The following is a 26,801-nucleotide window of genomic DNA, read 5'->3' on the forward strand; positions in this document are numbered from 1 at the left end:
TGTCTCCCTACCACTTTCGCGCAATGACGAAGCGTGTTTTTTTAGGGAATTGACTAGTTTGAACCTGGGACCTGTTGCTGGTAAGGAGACGTCAGACCACACATGACATGTAGAGTTCAGAAGAGTTCAGTGAGACTAGCGATGATATAACCAAATACTTAATGATTTCAGCGTCAGCTCCACTGCACTCCCTGTAAAAGAATCTTAATACTAACTAAATTTAGTGGAAGGGCTTCAAGGCTTTCCTATTTTTAGTTAGCTGGTAAAATAACGTCGAAAAAGCAGTTAAGTTTACCATTGGAAATTTTATTCTACTCACAAAACATTGTTTACAAATTGCACTATTGATAAAAGGAAATGTTTTAATACAGGATGGTAAAAACCAACTGCGTTCAACAAAAATGTGAACGAATATTCCCTGAGTGGGTTTCCAAGTTCTACAATGGATCGAAGGATGACCTATGCCATATCACATCTATAATCTAGGTTTAAATTAAGTTTCACAAGAGAGAAAACTATCAAAATGGTCTACAGTGACCCTCAATTATCTTTTATTACTTATCTAACTTGTCGTAAATTACAGTGGTTGATGTGGCTTCTCAATAATTATATAACAGAGAAATCATCGCGTTTCAGATTTTAACTTACGTAGCAAATGTGAATACCATGAGATTTAATTGACGATCGACACTAGTATTACGCAAAACAGGGATGTAACAGATGAGACTTCTGCAGTTCTGAGTGAAGCTTTATGCGCGCTTATGCGGCCTCGCGTGCGTTCATTACGTTGACGGTATTCGTCAGGGGGCGGCGAGCAGCACAGCTCCGCTCACCTCGCCGTCTCTGAAGCAACTCCCCAGCAACTTTCTCCTAACTTCCCCTTACTATAATTTACCGAAGTTGGTTTAAAAAAAACTATCTGGCTGTGTTTTCATCTGACTAATCAGGGTCTCAATGTTAACCTTAAGCTCCGCCTACAAAAATTCTGTCTATCCAATGAGAAACGTTATACTTTTCGTGGTGGGGCAATGTTTTTAAAGTTTGCAACGTAACAGAGACGCGAAAAAGTCTCACGCTAAAACTTGCGGCTAGGGTGGCCCTTTTAGTGTTATCTTAAGATCTATACTGTTCTTCTGGAGGGCTCTAGCTTTTAACATGGGCTCGGGGGGTGGTCCTAGCGGTTAGCTGGCACGGTGGGTGACCGTCCCTTATCGTAGGGCCTTCTAGCTTAACACGGTTCTGCTCTCGGCTTCTGTTCTCGTTTCTCCCCTCGGAACTGCGTCTGTCTCATGGTGGGAAGGTATGACATGCATTTAGGCATTCTGGTATTAGTCTGTGGTATTCCATTTGCTCACTCGTTACTAGTATTACTTTGGTTAATTTAATGTCACGATTTATTCGGAGCTATGTGACATACTACTGGATTTGCTTATCATGTCAGGGTTTTCATGGAAGGTGTTGGATTTGCCTGACACCTTACACATTGACATCCGATCATGTCTTCCCGCTGATTCACTTTTTTTGCCAGGTATGGTATTTCTGTATTGCTTTTAAGACGAGGATAGTCATAATTTTTTAATTATCACCTTGAGAAAATCCAGTCACGTAAAAATATTTTTGTTTATTAGCAGGTATATGTCTGCAATTCTCGTGCAAATTGAATCCCAGAGCCACGGTGTAGCAATAGGCCAGTAGAGGAGCCATAACAAAATGGCGCACACTTCTACTCATCCAACATCGCATTGAAATCGGAATATTTAGAAAAGTAAATCCTCACCAAGTTTCGTGGTTGCGTGCCTAATTACAATATGTTTAGTTCACAAGTAGGTTAATTAAAAGATGGGGCCTGTCGTATATTAAACTGGTACCCTTGTGACGTAAACTGTTTTAGTACGCGAAGTGGAGACTTTCATTATATATTGATGACCAGTTTCAGAAATCCAATAGGTCCGGGCAAGTTATGGGAACAAACGGCTAATGTGATGAATTTAGCAATTTGTATCCGTTTTCTGATGCTTATAGGCGGAGGAATACCAGCTGGACAGAAAAATACAGTTTAGTAATCCTACGACACCCCCTGGAGAGGAAGAAGGCACCCTGTGACCAGAATTTCTCCTTGTTATGACGTATGGATTACTACAAACCAGTGGAGGAAGTGGCGACCAACGACTATTCAACCTGGTTTGTAGAATCTATGAGTCACGAGTCATACCAACAGATATTCTTAAACATGTTATCCACATAATCCACAAGATAGCAAGGGCAGATAACTGACTGAACTATAGCACAACCGGCTTAAAAGCTCGTGCTAAGTTGCTGACAATAATAGTGTGCAGAAGAAAGAAAAAGAACACCATAGCAGAAGCAGTACTGCATGAGGTACAAATGGGTTTTAAGAAAGGAGGACCCACAATAGATGCAGGTTTTAATCTACAGCAAATGATAGAAAAACGAGGAGAGTATAATAAAGAAACACACATTGCTTTTATTGACTTTAAAAAAAGTTTTTGACAATGTCAATAGACAAAAACTTTGGGAAATAATGACGAATCGCGGATATCCCAAGCATTTAGTAAATGCGATAAAAAGTTTATATCGAAACACAAATATCACTCTAGATCTCAATGGTAAAACAACTAATGAGGTACCAACTAACAAAGGGGCGCGACAAGGCTGCTGCGTCTCTCCAACTGTGTTCTACATCTACATTAATGAAATAATACATATATGGAAATCAGAATTTCAGAAAGGCATCTCCCTAGCAGGAACGTTCTTTTAAATAATGTACTATATGCTGATGATGCAGTGATCCTAGCAGATAAGGAAGATGACCTTCAGAAAGGGATCTACTTGCTAAAACAAATAAATGCAAAATTTAACATGTAAATTTCAAAAGGAAAAGCTAAGACAATGGCCTTCATGGGGAAAGAACCAATCAGAACCTAAATAGTGATAGATCAGAAGATTTCAGAGCAAGTAAACCATTTCAATTACCTCGGATGTCAAATGACATATGGCTACAGCAGAGATATTGAAATTAAGCTTCGTAAATTCAGCCAGGTACGCGGAACAACTAACAGAACCATAAAAAATAAAACTAGGAAAGACACTCAAATTAAATTTTACAAAACTGTTGCAGTTCCCACACTGCTCTATGGAAGTGGGACCTGGGTGATAACCCAGAAGCAAGAAAGCCGGATTCAGGCACAAGAAATAAAATTCCTTAGAGGTGTTTGAAGTGTCGGCAGAATTGCCAGCACTGTTTTTAGAGGAGGCCGAAATGCACGCTATAAGCTCACGCAGGCTGGCGTGAGGTCTGAAACAGGATACATAATGAATGCTATAAAGAAAAGTACGTAGCTTCTGGAATACTTAACTTTAATCCACATTTGTAGAACATTGCTCTTGATGATAGAGAAGTATTATAGCAATTGAATACGGCGCCTTGCTAGGTCGTAGCAAATGTAGCTGAAGGCTATGCTAACTATCGTCTCGGCAAATGAGAGCGTAATTCTCAGTGAACCATGGCTAGCAACGTCGGCTGTACAACTGGGGCGAGTGCTAGTACGTCTCTCTAGACCTGCCGTGTGGTGGCGCTCGGTCTGCAATTACTGACAGTGGCGACACGCGGGTCCGACGTATACTAGCGGACCGCGGCCGACTTAAAGGCTACCACCTAGCAAGTGTGGTGTCTGGCGGTGATACCACAGTGTTAAAGATTGCAAAAGCGAAGACAGGCTAAGAAATCAAGGTATTAGAGAACAACTGCAAATCCTTAGCCTCAATGATAAAATTCGGGTTACAGAAGACAATGGAACGAACATCTACAATGAATTCCTGCCTAATACCTGAAGAGAAGATGAAGATAGGAAAAGAAAATTGAGGATACGTTAGATGACGATCAGTTTGGTTTCAGGAAAGGTATTTCTGATGTGGTTGAAAATGACAGCAGGACTTAAAAAATATCGACACGTTTATCGCATAAGTCGACCTAGAAAAAGCGTTCGACGATGTAAAATATAGGGTTATTGTAAATGATGAACCCATTCTTAAAAATTCGTATGTATTCAAGTACAAATACAAAATGAACAAGCTTTATATCAATAAAAAGAGGAAGTTTCAAAGTTTTTGGAGGGCGGTGATGGTTTCAGAAGTGGCCGACAGTGTTGGCGCGGCAACAGGGCCGTCATTCCGTTTCACTGTCAGTTCTCAGTGATATGGCGACTGTGGAACACAAGGTTTTCTGCGTTGAGTTCGCGAAAAGTGAATCGCAAATTGCAGTGCAGCGGGTATTTCTTACTAAATTCGGAATTCAACCATCAACTCACAAACGCATTAACCTTTGGTTTAAGCAATTTAAACTGACAGGTAGTGTGTGCAAAGGAAAAAGCACAGGCCGACCGCATGTGTCAGAGGATGATGTCCGACGGGAAGTTTTGGGGGCAGTCCCGGTAAGTCTACCAATAGAGCCAGTCGAGAACTTCGAATACCCCAACCGTGTGGAATGTTCTGAGACGGCGTTAGCTGAACGAGCCCAACCGATTACAATTTGTGTAGACTCTCGACCCCAATGACAAAGAGAAGCGTCTCGCATTTGTTGTTATGTGCTAGCAAAGATGGAGGACGACACATTCCTACAGCGTGTAATTTTTAGCGATGAAGCGACGTTCCAACTTAATGGAAAAGTCAACATACACAATGTTCGCGTATGGGTTTTTGAAAATCCACATTCACCGTTGCAACACGAAAGAGACTCACCGAAGATCAAACGTTTATGGACCATTTTTCTTTGCGGAAAGAAATGTTATGGGAATCACATACTGGACATGGAACAATGGCTCTTCCCTCAAGTTATGGAAGATTCCCAGGACTTCATTTTCCAGCAGGATAGAGCTCCGCCCCATTGGCACCGTGGTGTACGAGGCTTTTTGTATCACTCTCTCAGCACTGGGTCGGTCGCAGGGACTTGAGGACCTGGATCTGCTCTTCTGGCCAGCGAGATCTCCTCATCTCACACCCTGTGACTATTTCTTATGGGGTTGTGTGAAGGAAGCCTCTACCAACCACTCTGAACGATCTGCGGAACCGCATCTCTGCTGCCGTGCACTCAGTAACAGCAGACACGCTTTCGCGGGTGTGGGACGAGTTTGGCTACCACGTCGATGTTTGCCGTGCAGCCAACGGTGACCTCATTGAACATTTATAACATTTATCATATTTCTAACTATTAAATAATTATTAAAAACTAATTAATTACGAAACTTCCTGGCAGATTAATTACGACTTCCTCTTTTCGTTGGTATAAAGCTTGTTCATTTTGGATTTGTACTTGAATAAATGCGAAGTTTTGAAAATGCGTCCATCATTTAGAATAATCCTGTAGTTTACGATTTTTTAAATTCCCATAAAAACAGGCGAAAGCTATACGGAAATAAGGGTAGTACAAAATGCGTACAAGAATCAAAACGCAAAAGAAAGAAGAATGAATGACCAAGAACAAAGTGCTCGGATCAGATTGGGTATAATACAAGGATTGGTTCAAATGGGTCTGAGCACTATGGGACTTAACTTCCGAGGTCATCAGTCCCCTAGAACTTAGAACCACTTAAACCTAACTAACCTAAAGACATCACAAACATCCACGCCCGAGGCAAAAGATTCGAACCTGCGACTGTAGCGGTCGCGCGGTTCCAGACTGAAGCGCCTAGAACCGCTCGGCCAGTCTGGCCGGTTAATACAAGGATTCTTGCGCCCCTAATGTTCACTCTACACATCGAAGAAGCAATGAAGGAAATAAAAGAAACATTTAGGAGTGGGGTTAAAACAGAGTGAAAGGGTATAAGTGGTAAGTTTCTATGATGACATTGCTATCCACAGTGAAAGTAAGGAAGAATTGCAGGACCTGTTGAATGGAATAGTCCAATGTGTACACAAAATGGAAAGAGTGTAAACCGAAGAAGAACGAAAGTAAGGGGAAGTAGCAAACATGAGATTAGCGATTAACTGAAGATCAAAATTAGTGATTAGGAAGTAGACGAAGGAATTCTGCTGCCTTGGGAGCAAAATAACCCATAAGAGACGAAACAAGGAGGTCATAAAAGAAGACTAGTACACAGAAAGAGGGCATTCCTAGCGAAAATAAGTCTATCAGTATCAACAATCGGCCTTAATTTGAGGAAGAAAGTTTTGGGAATGTACGTTTTGGCAGTGGAAGTGGGTCGTGGATTGTGGAAAAATCCAGAAAAGAAGAAAGTCGAAGTTTTTTTATGTGGTGCTATAAAAATGGTTACTGATATAGTTTCCTTCCGGAGAGGAGAGGAACAAGTGAAAAACATTGACAAGAAATAGACAAGCGTTTCCAGGTACGACAAAAGTCGTAAGCTTTGCAGTTATTTGCATTTTAAAAGTGACTGGTGATATTCTTGAATAACGTCTTATAACAAACAGTGGTTCCTTATAAATAATCTATAACAAGGCCCCGGGAGTAGACGACATTCCATTTGAACTACTGATGGCCTCGGGAGAGCCAGTCATGACAAAACTCTACCATCTGGTGAGCACGATGTATGAGACAGGAGAAATACCCTCAGACTTCAAGAAGAATATAATAATTCCAATCCCAAAGAAAGCAGGTGTTGACAGATGTGAAAATTACCGAACTATCAGTTTAATAAGTCACAGCTGCAAAATACTAACGCGAATTCTTTACAGACGAATGGAAAAACTGGTAGAAGCCGACCTCGGGGAAGATCAGTTTGGATTCCGTAGAAATGTTGGAACACGTGAGGCAATACTGACCTTAAGACTTATCTTAGAAGAAAGATTAAGGAAAGGCAAACCTACGTTTCTAGCATTTGTAGACTTAGAGAAAGCTTTTGACAATGTTAACTGGAATACTCTCTTTCAAATTCTGAAGGTGGCAGGGGTAAAATACAGGGAGCGAAAGGCTATTTACAGTTTGTACAGAAACCAGATGGCAGTTATAAGAGTCGAGGGGCATGAAAGGGAAGCAGTGGTTGGGAAAGGAGTAAGACAGGGTTGTAGCCTCTCCCCGATGTTATTCAATCTGTATATTGAGCAAGCAGTAAAGGAAACAAAAGAAAAATTCGGAGTAGGTATTAAAATTCATGGAGAAGAAGTAAAAACTTTGAGGTTCGCCGATGACATTGTAATTCTGTCAGAGACAGCAAAGGACTTGGAAGAGCAGTTGAACGGAATGGACAGTGTCTTGAAAGGAGGATATAAGATGAACATCAACAAAAGCAAAACGAGGATAATGGAATGTAGTCAAATTAAGTCGGGTGATGCTGAGGGAATTAGATTAGGAAATGAGACACTTAAATTAGTAAAGGAGTTTTGCTATTTAGGGAGTAAAATAACCGATGATGGTCGAAGCAGAGAGGATATAAAATGTAGACTGGCAATGGCAAGGAAAGCGTTTCTCAAGAAGAGGAATTTGTTAACATCGAGTATAGATTTAAGTGTCAGGAAGTCATTTCTGAAAGTATTTGTATGGAGTGTAGCCATGTATGGAAGTGAAACATGGACGATAACTAGTTTGGCCAAGAAGAGAATAGAAGCTTTCGAAATGTGGTGCTACAGAAGAATGCTGAAGATAAAGTGGGTAGATCACGTAACTAATGAGGAGGTATTGAATAGGATTGGGGAGAAGAGAAGTTTGTGGCACAACTTGACTAGAAGAAGGGATCGGTTGGTAGGACATGTTTTGAGGCATCAAGGGATCACAAATTTAGCATTGGAGGGCAGTGTGGAGGGTAAAAATCGTAGAGGGAGACCAAGAGATGAATACACTAAGCAGATTCAGAAGGATGTAGGTTGCAGTAGATACTGGGAGATGAAGAAGCTTGCACAGTATAGAGTAGCATGGAGAGCTGCATCAAACCAGTCTCAGGACTGAAGACCACAACAACAACAACAAGAAAAAGTTCAAGCATGGAACATTGTAGTGTATGTACGCTACATTGTAGCGTATGTACGCTACAATGTTGTCACATCAGCTTTTTTAGAGCTAACTCTGCCTTCTTTTTCATACCATTTAGCTAGCAAAAAATGATTTAACTGGGTCCTGGAAGTATGGCATTTTTCACAGTTACTTGGCTTTTCTTCCGGCTTTCTTTTACTTAAGTACAGGAAAATTATTAAAGTCGATGTTGACTAAGGAAAATTATTTGCATTAAAGTCGATGTTGATTAAGGAAAATTAAAGATTTCAAAACACGCTTTAATATCCCATGAAAATGTTTTACTAGATTGCATTAAAAACCACAACAAAGCAAGCTAAAGGTGTGTTGGTGTGTGTTCCCGGCTCGTCAGAATACATACACAAGAACTTTGCTAAGCAAAGAAGAATTTGATTTATGCAGGGATGAATGAGAAGTCGGACGATTCACAGTTGCAATAAACAATGTGCCAGCGACTGAACTGAGGAGACGAACAGCGAACTTCTATACAGCGCAGTAGTTTGGCGAGGTGTCAACCTCCGTACAATGCACCGATGATTTAGCTTAAGCTATGCTAAGTAAAGTTTCATGCATAAAAATTAATGTTCAAGTTAACATGTATATCACCCATTTTGAACTTTTAGAAACGCATGTCTACTGTCTGCGTATTATCAGTGATGCGTAATTCAAATAATGCTAAACACACACAGTAATTGTTCGTGTTACTGCAGTGTCCAGCAGATTCCAAATTAAGGAAATAAATACAAATTTATGCTAGTCTGTTACACAGTATAATTATTGCAGAAATAATACTGCACATTACACACCTTATTTTATTTCAGTTTCCTTCCGGTTTCTTTGTAGAAACAAGTAGCTTCTTTCGTTTTGGAGAATTGGCAGCACTAGCACTTTCGCGTTGATACAGTCAAGAACAAAAGCAGGAGCAGAAAGTGAACAGTCGGTTAGCAGCCATTAAAATCCGTCAAACCGTGCTTGCCGTTATCATGGTTATGTCATAATACAGATAAAGTGTTGGCGTCTCTAAAATCCATACCCAGCTTCTGTACAAAATTAATCTACTGCTTTGACGTGGAGGAATAATAGAAGAACAATTAGATTAGAATACCCAATCAAGGCGGAGGACACATCGACGAGCAATGAGCCAAATTCCGAAGTCGTAGTCAAAATTTAAAAGAACATAAAATTAATAGTTACGAAATTTCAGGTAGGCGATTGGCTATAGTGATGTTCAGACTTCTAAATCCTTCTCAACGAGACAGCCACCAGCTTAATCCAATCGTTGTTTTTCTGGTAAAATTTTTTGCGCTGTTTTGGGTGATACGTCGAGCTAGCCTGGCGGAGAAATGTGGATAAATATTTTTGTTCTCTATACTCGGACCACGAAGTTTTGAAATGGAGGCTGCTGCAGGAAGTATGTGTTCAAATATAAATGCTTATTTAATACTTTAATCATATAGCCACAACTGTTTTTTGTTAGTTAACTGTTAACTGTTAGTTAACTGTTGTTAGTTAACTGAAAATCAATGAAAGAATTGTAAAGAGACGAGTTTCACATTGCTCCTCACTCCGAGTTTTCTAATTAAATATCCACTGTTTTTTTCGTGAAAAATAAAAGTTAACCACTATGTTCCAGCAGCTTATTACATTTGACATGACAGCTGCTTTATGCAATCAGTTGAACATTTCGTGAGTATCGATTAAAAAGTGTAAAATTTAGTCCAGAGCGATGCAAATAGAGCAATAACCGAAAGCTACAGCACCATTATGCGAACACGAACGTCTTATCGAATGGTAATACAACGAATAATGGTAATGTTACAGGAAATAAACACAGTGACTTTCTGTACTGTAACAAACATGTAGAACTAAAATGTTACAATATTCGAAGATGACGGCGTAGATCTGACGAAACCACTCATAGTAATATAAAGAATTGCTAGCGATCTTGGCTAACTTGATTCTTCAACAATAATATAACTTTCAGAGCGCCCTCAAACTGACACATTGTTAAACACATATAATATTTCATGATGCTGAAAAGTCCCCTTCGAAATAAATTTCCGGTAATTTTTGGCATATTCGGAGGTCTCTGGACAGAAATGAATGGACGTTCCACTTCAGTGCTTTACAATGTGAAGCAAATTATTTTAAATTTTATTTAGCAAACTGAAGGCAAAACATCTGGGAGAAGTGAATATGACTACTTTAAAAGAAATCATTTGAATGATTATTCTACAGTTCAAAACAAAGAAAATTCGGTGATCTTTTTCAAATTATATCAGTCGAGCTATCATACTCTGCAGAAATGATTCACATAGTTTCAGGAAAGTTGGACGTTTCACAGGTTTAAGTTAGGAATATTCATCACTCTTGTTTTTATTTTAATATTACTTTTTCCGTCTGGTTCCCTAAGAAGCATGATGTCGGAGTTTTGCCGTATAATATTTCATTCCGCTCAAAAGTTGAATTGCATTCGAAACAATATTCTTTGGGGTCGTCTCTTTTTACGTCTGAACTGCTACTTTTCACATCACTGCGGGTTAGTTGGAACAGCTGGCTGGCCAGTGCTGTCCAAGTTAAAATGCGCCAGTAAAGCTGTTGTCCCGTATTATCGCAAAGTCGACGAGCGCTAACGCAAAAACGTATCACTATAGTCTACTTCACTGTTATGGAAACGTCTTTTCCGATCCGCTTGAAACGAAATCCGGTGAGATTCCTACAAATGCGAAAAAATAGTTAAATGTTTACGTCAGGTGTATTCTTATGGTGAACACTCTCTGCGGCCGAGTCAGATGAATGATTGCTTTTGCTGATACTGCAGGTTTGAGTGTTTTCATTTCGCCGGCTGTCTGACGAAAGTCTCTGTCACTTACTGCCGTTATACGAAAGGCCTCACTCTGGGTTTGACTTTCGTCTTTCCGGAACCATTACTAGGGGGTTACCAGATGGCTTTTTTAAGAGACAAATAAAGTAAGCCTACTTCATTTCCAGGAGTGGTGAAATAAAAATTTGTAAAAATTAAATATTATCAAAATTTGTGTATTTCTTTATTTAAAAATGAACTTTACGTACTTCTAGCATTAAATATGGATTTTAGTCGGTTTTAAATGGTTACATTATAAATTTATGTTTAGATAAATTAAAAGTATTTTTTATTTAAATTTATTGAAGCTCTGCATCCATCGCCGATAACTCTATTTCGGTAAATGCTAAGGTGACGTGAACAGAAAGCGCATAAGATACAACTTTTTAAATTGTTGGGTGACTTACTCGCTTGCTTTTTAAGCATATACCGCCACCTGTCTGAAGTATTTATTTTGCGAGAATTATTTGTCATCATTCGTCAATTTTCACTGACTTTCTTTAAGCAGTACAGTTTCATAATATGAATCGTCCTTGTAGACACTGTATATCGCATTGAATAATTTCTTTACATGACCTTTTTCATCCAGACATATGATTGCCTCCATTCCCACGCCACTGAGCGTTCCAGTTTTCTGTTCCGGGCACAAAGTTCACTACTAAGGCAACCTCTTCATAAGTCATGGGCGAAATACTGAACTAAAAGCTATTTATTGGCACTCAATAAAACGCAAATATCGGAATGGCAGTAACAGTGACGACTAGTGACAACAGCGTGCAGTCAACAATAATAACAACGGTTACTCCAGAGGACTGGTTTCACTAATAACCACAGCCGATTGAATCTGTCGTTTCGATTACTATAATGCACGCTAGTCCCCTAAAGAAAAGGGAAAAACCTCAGATATTTCAACAATAAATGTTAACTGACAGAAACATAAAATTAATTTTCCTCTAATTATTCATAATTATGTTTACAAATTAATCTACAACATTTATATTGGACGTAACTTAGCGATTTCGGCTGAAGTGATATGCAATAACACGACTGAATCACAAAAATCGCCGAATGATGCGAATATATCTGCACGTTAATGTGACCAATTTTTCCAATTGACACTGAAGCAAAAGTACGCTCAATTACGACGAAATATAATGCTTTTCCCGTAGTGGATGTCCGACAAAAGCAAAAAAATGCCTCCACCGTGACAGGGTTTTACCACTGCCGTGACCAGGATTCGAACCTGGGTTATTGCGGCCACAACGCAATGTCCTAACCACTAGACGATCACGGCTAACCGGAGGACGAATGATAACGACCTTCGCAGCGGCAGACACTCCACTAACCCAGCGCCATCTGCCAGTGTTATCTCGCCCTACACATTGGCGCCATCTGTGAACTCTACAACGAACTTAACTCACAGCTGAAGGAATCGCCGCGCACGTGGTTGCCGCAGTAAATATCGGCTCACAGTCAGTTCCTTCCTTTGCTGATATCTCAAAACCAGAAAAGCAACAGAGGCCACACGCTGCAGGCGTTTTAAATCCTCTAATGGGGCGGGGCTGTATGGACATACTACCTCCCTGTCTCTATTCTGTACAAATTTAAAATCTGCTGTTAGTGAGCATTAATATTTCCTGAAATAATCGTGAAAAAGATAGGTTAATGAGCAGTGTATATTACAATTTGTTACTCATATTAATCTTCTTCCTGTGGAAATACAGATATAAAAACACTCCTCGTGTGACTTACCAAGAGCACTCAAACATGTAAGCACTACCTTTCTAAAATATTGTAGTACGAACATAAACATTGTTACCAGTTTATATACCTTCCGTTGTTCCTTAGTCGGTAACTTGATTATTACGATCTTCTTGAATATACGAGTATACAATCCTTCTTCGTGCCTAAATAAACTTTGATTTGAACTGCCAAAGGCTTTTCGATAGTTTTACTTTTGAAGCATACTTCTACATTACAGCAACACCGAAATAACATTGAAACCTTTTCATCACGAATCTGCTTGTATTACACACATGGTAAAAAGCAAAATATATACTATAACCCTATAAGGATAAGAAAAAACACTCAAGACAATAATAAATGTTTTATGAAGCTAGTGCTTACGCAATTGGATTGTTATTGATAAATATTTGCCAAGTGTTAATGAAATTCATTCGTTTTCAGAGCTCTGTGTTCTCTAAAGTATTACATGTACAAATATGACTGATGCATGAATAGATCGTAAACTCATGAAGTACGTATTTTGCGCACCACCAATGTTCTATGAATGCCCTGTGGTCACACGACACACGTCAAGCGGTAGTGAAGTTCGTGCCATACATTATGTAGCCAACATACTGTCAGTGTGAACAGGGTAGCACTGATACGTTCTCTGAGCTGTTCCATTGTTTTTGGCCGTGGAGGGTACATAAACACGGTCCTTAATAAAGGTGCCGGTCATAATCGTACGGTTTTAGTTATTGCACGAGCTGGAGACGGTACGGTTTGAACTGTAACCGCCGTGCAAAATCTTCCATACAGTTTGTTGCCCTTATTACAAGATCTTACCTTGTGTAGATCGTTCTTTTCACCCTCTCCATGGTTTCATCTGCCAAACTTGCTCGACCGGTACCTTTCTGTTATCAGAGACAACTGATGCCTCTAAGTTGTTGATACCAAAGCACTACACTCTGTTTACATGGCAGTTCTCCGTAATTCCTTCTGAATAAGAACTGCACTGCCATAACAATCAAAACATCTTGCATATTCCAAGATACAAGAACTGTTTTCTCGCTTTGTCGCCATTTGCCAAGGCACTGCACTCGTAACGCCAACTGGTGGTCACAATGCAAACCCGGTGAGTTTGCGGTTCTATTCGTACATCAAAGGCTTGTACATGTAATATAAAACTCTGAAAACAAACGAATCATTTATAGCAGTCCTGCAGCGGTGTATCTGTTGTGGCCAGAATATCAAAAAAATTCTGTAAAAAGAAAATGAGTGCTTAGGAACAAGATCTACACACAACGCATATAGTTGAAGATCTGCGGAGATCTGTGATTGGACAATTATTGGAGCATCGCTGGATGCCTACTGACAGTTGAGGGAACGATAAAGTAATGCATACATTCCAAGAGAGCCATGAGTGATAACAATGTCTGCACCACAACACATTAACTTTAAGAATGATACTCATGTCTTTGTAAATAAATGAGATAAACTCCAATCCACTCAGTTTCGTAGGTAGAGTGTGTAAAGTCCAGAAGAAACTTTCTGAGATAACTACATCTAAAACGTTGAAACTACATTTAAAACTTTCGGCCAGTCGAATTATTAAGGTGAAATACCCAAAAATTGAATTAATATTTCATTATGTCTCTTACAACACTTAAATTTCTTCCTTCATTTATTTGTTTTTTATTTTATTAATCAAAACAGCCACAGGAAATTTGATCCGAACGCACTTCACTGATAAAACGAACAGCTAGTATTCGAGAGGAACAAAAGAATACATCAACAACGTCGATCAATTTTTCAATATTTTTTTTTATTTTCAGCAGCTCTTTAAACATCGGTCTGCCATTTCTATAACGATAAAATAACATTATATAAGACCATTGTTACTAACGCTATTAGTCGGTTATTCGTTAACATGAACCCCAAGGCGTTCTTTATGCCCGTTGATGTCATACTTAACCTACTTCCTTTACTTGATAGAAAAAGAAAATATATACGGCTGAAAAAACCAAAATTTAAATCTAAGTTACGAGTTGTACACTCCATACCTTTTGCGGACGGAATTAAAAATTTTTCGACGCCCTCCCAGTTCTTATCATTCAATATGACTACCTTCTTTGTATAAATCTGTCTACTTTTAACAACTTATTGAATCTCTGGATTGGTAGAACTCAGAACTAAATGCTTTCTTTGAACATCAAAATACCCAACATAAAATAAAAATATCTTATGTAGCTGGAAGGCACTTCCACAAATTTGTTAGCTCGTAATTTCGCTCCATAGTGCATCACCTTAAGTCTCTTCCAATACCGGAATCAGGTTTTCAAAAGAGCAGACTGACGGCAAATGTTTCATATTGACTGCATGAACCAGCGTCTTTTCAAATATTATATACCGAATTTCGATTACGACTGTATCAGTATAAATGCAGAACGGAATTCCGTTTGTCTTCGTAATTAAAGAGCAAAAACTTTCTCTTGTCTCCCTGCTTACAGGACACCATGAACGTAACCGATTGCTACTATCACCGAACCTATTCTTACGTAAAAATATCGTATTCAATTCGAAATGAATGCTTCGCTGTTGTTTTTCAAGCTGCAGTGAAATCCGAACATTTGTTTTGGCTACTCTGGCCCCCATCCAATTCAACTCGTTGAGTCGCAGAAGACAATAGCATACGTTCCCGCGTAGTGTATTGTTCGAAAAGCATTGTCAGCACGTTTTATAACACGTAAAAGCGACAGTAAGGCAGTCGCTCAGACAAAACAACCACGCTGAATTTTCATATTTCGAATTTTCATTTCTAGAAGATGCTATGAAAATAGAAAAGATCTGTTATTGACAATTGTTAATCTGAAAAGTACTGTGTAAACCATTGACAGTTGGGCACTTTGCTCCATATTCAAGTACAAAACAAGTGAAATTATTGTTAACTAAAATAATAACTGCAAAAATGTACTGATTAATAAAAATGTAACGGGATAACGTGACCATTTTGAGCACAAACTTCGCTCTTACTTGGCTTGGTTTCTGACTCATTAAGTCCTACCACAATATACTGTCTCTCTCCACAATGTTGTTTGTACTTGATGAAGCACATGGTAACGTTGCATGATGAGAAAAATAGTAAAGAAATGTTGCTTAAGAGTTGAACTTCACATTTTTCAAACCGAACTAGTAATTTAAGCTGTACTACCGATTTACAATTACAAAACAAGCCTTTAGTGATAGTGGTACCGCAGGAAAACGCATCAATATAGAAGTCGGCGAGGTTAGCGCAGAGCAATATGCATTTCCGAATGTAGATTCTAGACACTGTATTTCATATCCTCAAGAGTCATGCTGATTCCTTGAAAACAGCTCTTCCTCGTGAAATATAATATTCGTAGTCTGGAAATGCTCTAGGGTCCTGCAACACGGCAGTCATATTAGTATGTAATTCTATGCATCTGTTCTTTTACCCTTTTTTAAACAGGATTAGCCTGCTTTCTTTCCTTGATATGCGGGAATGTTTGCTGTGCGAGAGATTCTAAGTAAACATGACGTATGAAACGCGTTGCCTTTAAAAAGCCTTTGGCACATGAAAAGCGGAGAGCCTGTTTGAACCCACAGTACAATCAAGAATGTACAGAATTACTGAAATTGACAGAGTGTTACTTTGCTGTTTCAGGCTATAATGACAACATCGTAAGGTTTTGTATTTCATAAACGGCCAACGGGCAATGATGCGCAATAAACTGAAAACCGACTCAGTCACAAATATGATAATGTTGTTGTGTAATTTAAAATTATCCTGTGAAGACTACCACACAATGAGCTCCGTGAAAAATAATGTTCTTGACAAGATGGGTTCAAATAAGGAATGTCAGTATTTGACTAGAGACTATCGTTATTCCTTTATGAGTCTAACTGAAATGACAAAAGTTATGAATATATTTTCATTTTCCGTCCCAGAAGAATAGACATATATTTATTTTGTCTAATGCAGAACTTTCAGTTTATTCTGAAATAAGATTATCTTAGGAAGAAGACTGAGCAGTTAATGGGGCTGAGCACTTAGTTACTATAATAATTTTAAAAATTATAGTACTCTAAAATTTTTGAAAGCCTTCTGTAACTGGAGCACAGCGATCGGTATAAAATGTTAAAAATCAAATAAAAACATTCTCGCTCCGTCTGCCATCATCAACATCCAAAATGCCGGGGAAAAGCGTGAAGATGGTATGAGAAAAGGGTGGAAACCGGTTGTTACAGAGTAAAAAATCTGAAAACGCGGTCGAGACTACTTTTATTTGATTTTTAGAATTATACAACTGTTTCCTTTTTTAAAAGCACGTCTAAGGTTGATCTCACCAAAAACTGAGAGTAATTAGTTATTAATAAACGATTTATAGCACCCAACCTACTTTATTTCTATTTAAAATAGATAGTCAAATTAAGTCGGGTGATGCTGAGGGAATTAGATTAGGAAATGAGACACTTAAAGTAGTAAAGGAGTTTTGCTATTTGGGGAGCAAAATAACTGATGATGGTCGAAGCAGAGAGGATATAAAATGTAGAATGGCAATGGCAAGGAAAGCGTTTCCGAAGAAGAAAAATTTGTTAACATCATGTATAGATTTAAATGTCAGGAAGTCGTTTCTGAAAGTATTTGTATGGAGTGTAGCCATGTATGGAAGTGAAACGTGGACGATAAATAGTTTAGACAAGAAGAGAATAGAAGCTTTCGAAATGTGGTGTTACAGAAGAATGCTGAAGATTAGATGGGTAGATCACATGACTAATGAGGAGGTATTGAATAGAATTGGGGACAAGAGGAGTTTGTGGCACAACTTGACAAGAAGAAGGGACTGGTTGGTAGGACATGTTCTGAGGCATCAAGGGATCACCAATTTAGTATTGGAGGGCAGCGTGGAGGGTAAAAATCGTAGAGGGAGACCAAGAAATGAATAAACTAAACCTATACAGAAGGATGTAGGTTGCAGTAAGTACTGGGAGATGAAGAAGCTTGCACAGGATAGAGTAGCATGGAGAGCTGTATCAAACCAGTCTCAGAACTGAAGACCACAACAACAACAACAGTCCGGCTTTTGGGGCAAAATGTCCGAGTAAATAAAACAGCGAGCCTGGTGTGTCTGTTTTTGGATCTAGCAGCCCAGTCTGAGGCACAACATTGTATGGAAGTAAATCAGTGGAACGCTATGTAACCGTACCTTCCGAAACGGAGGGGAGGAAAAAAAAAGCAAATATATTAACATCTGCCTGCTGCAGGTTCGCTCCAACGTCTTCACCTTGACAAAGGGTAACGCCAGTCTACAGTACACGAGCACTTTGTGTGAATATGTAATGATCGCGACATGTCTGGTTTTCGCTAAAGCACTGTAGCAGAGAAGAGAGACACTCAGTTCATCGTGCTAGCAAATACAGGGTGTTTCAAAAATGACCGGTATATTTGAAACGGCAATAAAAACTAAACGAGCAGCGATAGAAATACACCGTTTGTTCCAATATGCTTGGGACAACAGTACATTTTCAGGCAGACAAACTTTCGAAATTACAGTAGTTACAATTTTTATCAACAGATGGCGCTGCGGTCTGGGAAACTCTATAGTACGATATTTTCCACATATCCACAATGCGTAGCAATAATATGGTGTAGTCTCTGAATGAAATTACCCGAAACCTTTGACAACGTGTCTGGCGGAATGGCTTCACATGCAGATGAGATGTACTGCTTCAGCTGTTCAATTGTTTCTGGATTCTGGCGGTACACCTGGTCTTTCAAGTGTACCCACAGAAAGAAGTCACAGGGGTTCATGTCTGGCGAATAGGGAGGCCAATCCACGCCGCCTCCTGTATGTTTCGGATAGCCCAAAGCAATCACACGATCATCGAAATATTCATTCAGGAAATTAAAGACGTCGGCCGTGCGATGTAGCCGGGCACCATCTTGCATAAACCACGAGGTGTTCGCAGTGTCGTCTAAGGCAGTTTGTACCGCCACAAATTCACGAAGAATGTCCAGATAGCGTGATGCAGTAATCGTTTCAGATCTGAAAAATGGGCCAATGATTCCTTTGGAAGAAATTGCGGCCCAGACCAGTACTTTTTGAGGATGCAGGGACGATGGGACTGCAACATGGGGCTTTTCGGTTCCCCATATGCGCCAGTTCTGTTTATTGACGAAGCCGTCCAGGTAAAAATAAGCTTCGTCAGTAAACCAAATGCTGCCCACATGCATATCGCCGTCATCAATAATGTGCACTATATCGTTAGCGAATGTCTCTCGTGCAGCAATGGTAGCGGCGCTGAGGGGTTGCCGCGTTTGAATTTTGTACGAACAGAGGTGTAAACTCTGGCGCATGAGACGATACGTGGACGTTGGCGTCATTTGGACCGCAGCTGCAACACGGCGAACGGAAACCCGAGGCTGCTGTCGGATCACCTGCTGCACTAGCTGCGCGTTGCCCTCTCTGGTTGCCGTACGCGGTCGCCCTACCTTTCCGGCACGTTCATCCGTCACGTTCCCAGTCCGTTGAAATTTTTCAAACAGGTCCTTTATTGTATCGCTTTTCGGTCCTTTGGTTACATTAAACATCCGTTGAAAACTTCGTCTTGTTGCAACAACACTGTGTTCTAGGCGGTGGAATTCCAACACCAGAAAAATCCTCTGTTCTAAGGAATAAACCATGTTGTCTACAGCACACTTGCACGTTGTGAACAGCACACGCTTACAGCAGAAAGACGACGTACAGAATGGCGCACCCACAGACTGCGTTGTCTTCTACTGTATATCTTTCACATCACTTGCAGCGCCATCTGTTGTTGAAAATTGTAACTACTGTAATTTCGAAAGTTTGTCCGCCTGAAAATGTACTGTTGTCCCAAGCATATTGCAACAAACGGTGTATTTCTATCGCTGCTCGTTTAATTTTTATTGCCGTTTCAAATATATCGGTCATTTTTGAAACACCCTGTATCTGCGCAGCTATCAAATCTTTTGCTCTTCCCGACAGGCGGATGTCCGCGAACGTCGAGTTATCTGGCGAGAACATCACATTAGAAACGGCGGGTGGGAGAGGGGCGGGACGGGAAGGGGAGGGGGGGCAGGGAAGGGGAGGGGTGGGGAGGGAAGAGGATGGTGGGAGAGGGGAGGGGAAGGGACGGCATATCGGGCGGCTATCACATTAGCGCGCAGCGTCTCGTGGGGGATTCGCGGCCACTTCCCGGCTCACAAAGCTCGCGCCGGACTCGGCTGCGAGGCCAGAGCGCTGTTTGCACATCCCGCAGCCCCCCGGGGGGCAATATCGCCGCCGCCCCAGCCTGTTTAACTTCCTGCCGCGGACCGATTCGTAAACACCGTCTTATTTGCATCCGCTCGTACGACTTGCCGGCGACTCGTTGCTCGAAATTGGATAACGTCCTTAGCTGTCCGGCGAGGCGGCCTCGCCCCGCCCGCGGTGGATTGTGGGCAAATACGGTCCCCAGCGCCGGAGACGACCAGCTGCTGCTCTGCACGGAGAACAGGGAAGGAAAATCGTGGGCCGTCGTCTGTCCAACCGGGGATTTGATCTCCTTATTCGAAAATACCGTGTGGCTATAATTTAAATGCGGCTTCTCACGGAAGTCCAGATTGCGCTGTAATTATCGTATGACATCGAAACTTACGCGTTAATGCGGTACCGATTTACGTTGGAAAAAGTAGTTCTAACTATGGCCACTGTGGTGTCACCGCCAGACACCACACTTGCTAGGTGGTAGCTTTAAATCGGCCGCGGTCCATTAGTACATGTCGGACCCGCGTGTCGCCACTGTCACTGTCAGTGATCGCAGACCGAGCGCCACCACACGGCAGGTTTAGAGACGTACGAGCACTCGCCCCAGTTGTACGGACGTCTTTGCTAGCGACTACACTGACGAAGCCTTTCTCTCATTTGCCGAGAGACAGTTAGAATAGCCTTCAGCTAAGTCCATGGCTACGACATAGCAAGGCGCCATTAACCATTTCTAGAGAGAGTCTCACTTGTATCATCAAGAAAGCTGTATACAAATGATGGATTTAAGTTAAGTATTCCAGCAGCTACGTACTTTTCTTTATAGCATTCATTACGTATCCTGTTTCAGACCTAACGCCAGCCTGCGTGAGTTGACGCGTGCATTTCGGCCTCCTTCTCTAAAAACAGTGTCGGCACGTCTGCCGACACTTCAGCCACTAGGTGCAAGTCTAGCGCCGTACACTATTTATATGACTATGATATCCACGCTGTCATTTTACAATCCATAACGTGAGTGAGCAGTATGCTTATCGAGAAGAGAGACCGTGCGTTGTTAGTGTGTTTTATGTGAATGACAGCAATCATATATGTGGTGATTGTTGTTTCGAACACGCCCAAAGGAATAAATGACATTTAACTGCTAGTGGGCATTGACGTACATCCACGAGGAAAGTTAAAAACTTGTACCAGACGAGGATTCGAACCTCCAGCTCCTGCCTACAAGGCAGATACTCTGAGTATAAAGCCGTACAGACACAGCGGCCATCGCAACTACATGGATTACCCGAGCACGCCTCCCGTCAGACGCAAACTCTGAACTTATTGACACACTACTGACGTACTGGCCCTGCCCATTATCCTCATTACTCGCGGTGTTTCGTCGATTCCCGTAAGAGTCAGAGTGTGGTGTGCATCTCCACTGAAGGGATCATTGGGCAGCGTTGCCCCAATTTTATACATATACAGGGCTATTACAAATGATTGAAGCGATTTCATAAATTCACTGTAGCTCCATTCATTGACATATGGTCACGACACACTACAGATACGTAGAAAAACTCATAAAGTTTTGTTCGGCTGAAGCCGCACTTCAGGTTTCTGTCGCCAGAGCGCTCGTGAGTGCAGTGAGACAAAATGGCGACAGGAGCCGAGAAAGCGTATGTCGTGCTTGAAATGCATCAAAGACCTTGCAAAAAATAACTAGACTCACTTATGGCGCTGCAGTCGCGGGATAATTTGAACCTTCGGCTGGACGACATTATAGTGGTTGTAGTCTGATGTGTTCTATAATATTGTTGTTTTTGAAGAACCTGATTCAACGTTGTATATTTGTTGGGGCGTACATACAGTATTTCTTACCCGCAATTCTACTGTCTGTACGTTCCAATCAAAAGAAGTACAATGGTGAAGAGTTGTGCAGCGATTAATTGTACAAATAAATTCGAGAAAGGAACGAATATTACATTTCACAGGTATGTGGATATTTTAAGTTGTTATGCATGTCAGTGCACTTGCTTAATAAATGTTTTTGTAACACGGTATTAGCATAATGTCTGTGCATCTATTTGCAGGTTTCCTTTCTCACAACCACAGCTGTTACAAAAATGGTTACACGCTGTCAGGAGGCAAGATTTCCGACCGACAGAATAACTTTTTATATGTTCTGATCATTTTGAAGAAAGTTGGCTGATCGGTAGTGTTTTCATGGTCTAGGTTAGGTTGAAACTTGATAATTTCGTCGTGAGTTGCCAAAGCACTATGCCATATATAACGCACTTCTCGTCATAAAATCTAAAGCAAGGTAGAGTCAGAAAATATCTATTAATATAGTGGGCAAATCTTCAAGTATTTTGATGCATTTTGCGTACATCTATCGTAAATGAACTACGAAAAATGCTAGGGGTCCAGTACATAACTTTTAGCAACGGCAGATTCCATGTAGTACGTAAGATAAATTCAGAAACAGTGACTAGTTGCTGTTTGTTCATAAATTAAAAAGTATATTGTAGTAAGGTATTTAAATGAGGCATTATGTTTGTGACCTAACTCAAGGAAAGGCATTTTATAACCAAAAGCGATGTATAAACATTCGAACTCCGCGCGTCAGTTTACCACTCTAATGGCCGCCGCCCAGCTATTCAATTTGTCCGCTCTTCACAGTCGACCACTCGTGCGGTTGTGGGGGCCGGAAATGCATTCACATCAGTCAGTCATAACAGTGCAACGACACTTCAGGACGAAGTTTAACAAAGATCCACCAACAGCTAACTCCATTCGGTGATGGTATGCACAGTTTAAAGCTTCTGGATGCCTCTGTAAGGGGAAATCAACGGGTCGGCCTGCAGTGAGCGAAGAAACGGTTGAACGCGTGCGGGCAAGTTTCACGCGTAGCCCGCGGAAAATTGGCTCATGCCACAACTGGAGACCGGCAGCGCCGACTTCATATTTCAACAGGATGGTGCTCCACCGCACTTCCATCATGATGTTCGGCATTTCTTAAACAGGAGATTGGAAAACCGATGGATCGGTCGTGGTGGAGATCATGATCAGCAATTCATGTCATGGCCTCCACGCTCTCCCGACTTAACCCTATGCGATTTCTTTCGGGGGGGTTATGTGAAAGATTCAGTGTTTAATCCTCCTCTACCAAGAAACGTTCCAGAACTGCGAGCTCGCATCAACGATGCTTTTGAACTCATTCATGGGGACATGCTGCGCCGAGTGTGAGGAACTTGATTATCGGCTTGATGTCTGCCGAATCACTAAAGGAGCACATATCGAACATTTGTGAATGCCTAAAGAAACTTTTTGAGTTTTTGTATGTTTGTGCAAAGCATTGTGAAAATATCTCAAATAATAAAGTTATTTTCGAGCTGTGAAATCGCTTCAATCATTTGTAATAACCCTGTATATAATGTGAGGCTGGCCAACGATCCCTCCCTCCCTTCCTCCCCCCCCCCTCTCTCTCTCTCTCTCTCTCTCTCTCACTCTCTCTCTCTCTCTCTCTCTCTCTCTCTCTATCTATATATATATATATATATATATATATATATATATATATATATATATATATATATATATCCCCCATGAACCATGGACCTTGCCGTTGGTGGGGAGGCTTGCGTGCCTCAGCGATACAGATGGCCGTACCATAGGTGCAACCACAACGGAGGGGTATCTGTTGAGAGGCCAGACAAACATGTGGTTCCTGAAGAGGGGCAGCAGCCTTTTCAGTAGTTGCAGGGGCAACAGTCTGGATGATTGACTGATCTGGCCTTGTAACACTAACCAAAACGGCCTTGCTGTGCTGGTACTGCGAACGGCTGAAAGCAAGGGGAAACTACAGCCGTAATTTTTCCCGAGGACATGCAGCTCTACTGTATGATTAAATGATGATGGCGTCCTCTTGGGTAAAATATTCCGGAGGTAAAATAGTCCCCCATTCGGATCTCCGGGCGGGGACTACTCAGGAGGACGTCGTTATCAGGAGAAAGAAAACTGGCGTTCTACGGATCGGAGCGTGGAATGTCAGATCCCTTAATCGGGCAGGTAGGTTAGAAAATTTAAAAAGGGAAATGGATAGGTTAAAGTTAGATAGGAATTAGTGAAGTTCGGTGGCAGGAGGAACAAGACTTTTGGTCAGGTGATTACAGGGTTATAAATACAAAATCAAATAGGGGTAATGCAGGAGTAGGTTTAATAATGAATAAAAAAATAGGAGTGCGGGTTAGCTACTACAAACAGCATAGTGAACGCATTATTGTGGCCAAGATAGACACAAAGCCCATGCCTACTACAGTAGTACAAGTTTATATGCCAACTACCTCTGCAGATGATGAAGAAATAGATGAAATGTATGACGAGATAAAAGAAATTATTCAGGTAGTGAAGGGAGATGAAAATTTAATAGTCATGGGTGACTGGAATTCGTCAGTAGGAAAAGGGAGAGAAGGAAACATAGTAGGTGAATATGGATTGGGGGGAAGGAATGAAAGAGGAAGCCGCCTTGTAGAATTTTGCACAGAGCATAACTTAATCATAGCCAACACTTGGTTCAAGAATCATAAAAGAAAGTTGTATACCTGGAAGAATCCTGGAGATACTAAAAGGTATCAGATAGATTATATAATGGTAAGACAGAGATTTAGGAACCAGGTTTTAAATTGTAAGACATTTCCTGGGGCAGATGTGGATTCTGACCACAATCTATTGGTTATGAACTGCAGATTGAAACTGAAGAAACTGCAAAAAGGTGGGATATTAAGGAGATGGGACCTGGATAAACTGAAAGAACCAGAGGTTGTAGAGAGTTTCAGGGAGAGCATAAGGGAAAAATTGACAGGAATGGGGGAAAGAAATACAGTAGAAGAAGAATGGGTAGCTCTGAGAGATGAAGTAGTGAAGGCAGCAGAGGATCAAGTAGGTAAAAAGACGAGGGCTAATAGAAATCCTTGGGTAACAGAAGAAATATTGAATTTAATTGATGAAAGGAGAAAATATAAAAATGCAGTAAATGAAGCAGGCAAAAAGGAATACAAACGTCTCAAAAATGATATCGACAGGAAGTGCAAAATGGCTAAGCAGGGATGGCTAGAGGACAAATGTAAGGATGTAGAGGCTTGTCTCACTAGGGGTAAGATAGATACTGCCTACAGGAAAATTAAAGAGACCTTTGGAGAGAAGAGAACCACTTGTATGAATATCAAGAGCTCAGATGGCAACCCAGTTCTAAGCAAAGAAGGGAAGGCAGAAAGGTGGAAGGAGTATATAGAGGGTTTATACAAGGGCGATGTACTTGAGGACAATATTATGGAAATGGAAGAGGATGTAGGGGAAGACGAAATGGGAGATAAGTTACTGCGTGAAGAGTTTGACAGAGCACTGAAAGACCTGAGTCGAAACAAGGCCCCGGGAGTAGACAACATTCCATTTGAACTACTGATGGCCTCGGGAGAGCCAGTCATGACAAAACTCTACCACCTGGTGAGCACGATGTATGAGACAGGTGAAATACCCTCAGACTTCAAGAAGAATATAATAATTCCAATCCCAAAGAAAGCAGGTGTTGACAGATGTGAAAATTACCGAACAATCAGTTTAATAAGTCACAGTTGCAAAATACTAACGCGAATTCTTTACAGACGAATGGAAAAACTGGTAGAAGCCGACCTCGGGGAAGATCAGTTTGGATTCCGTAGAAATGTTGGAACACGTGAGGCAATACTGACCTTACGACTTATCTTAGAAGAAAGATTAAGAAAAGGCAAACCTACGTTTCTAGCATTTGTGGACTTAGAGAAAGCTTTTGACAATGTTAACTGGAATACTCTCTTTCAAATTCTGAAGGTGGCAGGGGTAAAATACAGGGAGCGAAAGGCTATTTACAGTTTGTCCAGAAACCAGATGGCAGTTATAAGAGTTGAGGGACATGAAAGGGAAGCAGTGGTTGGGAAGGGAGTAAGACAGGGTTGTAGCCTCTCCCCGATGTTATTCAATCTGTATATTGAGCAAGCAGTAAACAAAGGAAAAATTCGGAGTAGGTATTAAAATTCATGGAGAAGAAGTAAAAACTTTGAGGTTCGCCGATGACATTGTAATTCTGTCAGAGACAGCAAAGGACTTGGAAGAGCAGTTGAACGGAATGGACAGTGTCTTGAAAGGAGGATATAAGATGAACATCAACAAAAGCAAAACGAGGATAATGGAATGTAGTCGAATTAAGTTGGGTGATGCTGAGGGAATTAGATTAGGAAATGAGACACTTAAAGTAGTAAAGGAGTTTTGCTATTTAGGGAGTAAAATAACCGATGATGGTCGAAGTAGAGAGGATATAAAATGTAGACTGGCACTGCAAGGAAAGCGTTTCTCAAGAAGAGGAATTTGTTATCAACGAGTATAGATTTAAGTGTCAGGAAGTCGTTTCTGAAAGTATTTGTATGGTGTGTAGCCATGTATGGAAGTGAAACATGGACGATAACTAGTTTGGACAAGAAGAGAATAGAAGCTTTCGAAATGTGGTGCTACAGAAGAATGCTGAAGATAAGGTGGGTAGATCACGTAACTAATGAGGAGGTATTGAATAGGATTGGGGAGAAGAGAAGTTTGTGGCACAACTTGACTAGAAGAAGGGATCGGTTGGTAGGACATGTTTTGAGGCATCGAGGGATCACAAATTTAGCATTGGAGGGCAGTGTGGAGGGTAAAAATCGTAGAGGGAGACCAAGAGATGAATAAACTAAGCAGATTCAGAAGGATGTAGGTTGCAGTAGATACTGGGAGATGAAGAAGCTTTCACAGGATAGAGTAGCATGGAGAGCTGCATCAAACCAGTCTCAGGACTGAAGACCACAACAACAACAACATATATATATATATATATATATATATATATATATATATATATTGATCGTGACCGGACCAAATAGCGTCAAACGAAAAAACT

General features: G+C 40.8%; 1 protein-coding gene and 1 non-coding gene across 4 annotated transcripts in view; both read right to left on the bottom strand.

Moving 5' to 3' along the window:
- Nucleotides 1-26,801, bottom strand: part of LOC126161329 (solute carrier organic anion transporter family member 4A1) — a 1,079,633-nt gene that overhangs the window by 139,638 nt on the left and 913,194 nt on the right. The gene's annotated exons all lie outside the window — the stretch shown is intronic.
- Nucleotides 12,067-12,138, bottom strand: Trnah-gug (transfer RNA histidin (anticodon GUG)). Its single transcript has one exon. It is a non-coding gene; the product is annotated as a tRNA-His (tRNA).

Source organism: Schistocerca cancellata, chromosome 2 (assembly GCF_023864275.1).
Source record: "Schistocerca cancellata isolate TAMUIC-IGC-003103 chromosome 2, iqSchCanc2.1, whole genome shotgun sequence".
Classification (NCBI taxonomy): Eukaryota; Metazoa; Arthropoda; class Insecta; order Orthoptera; family Acrididae; genus Schistocerca; species Schistocerca cancellata.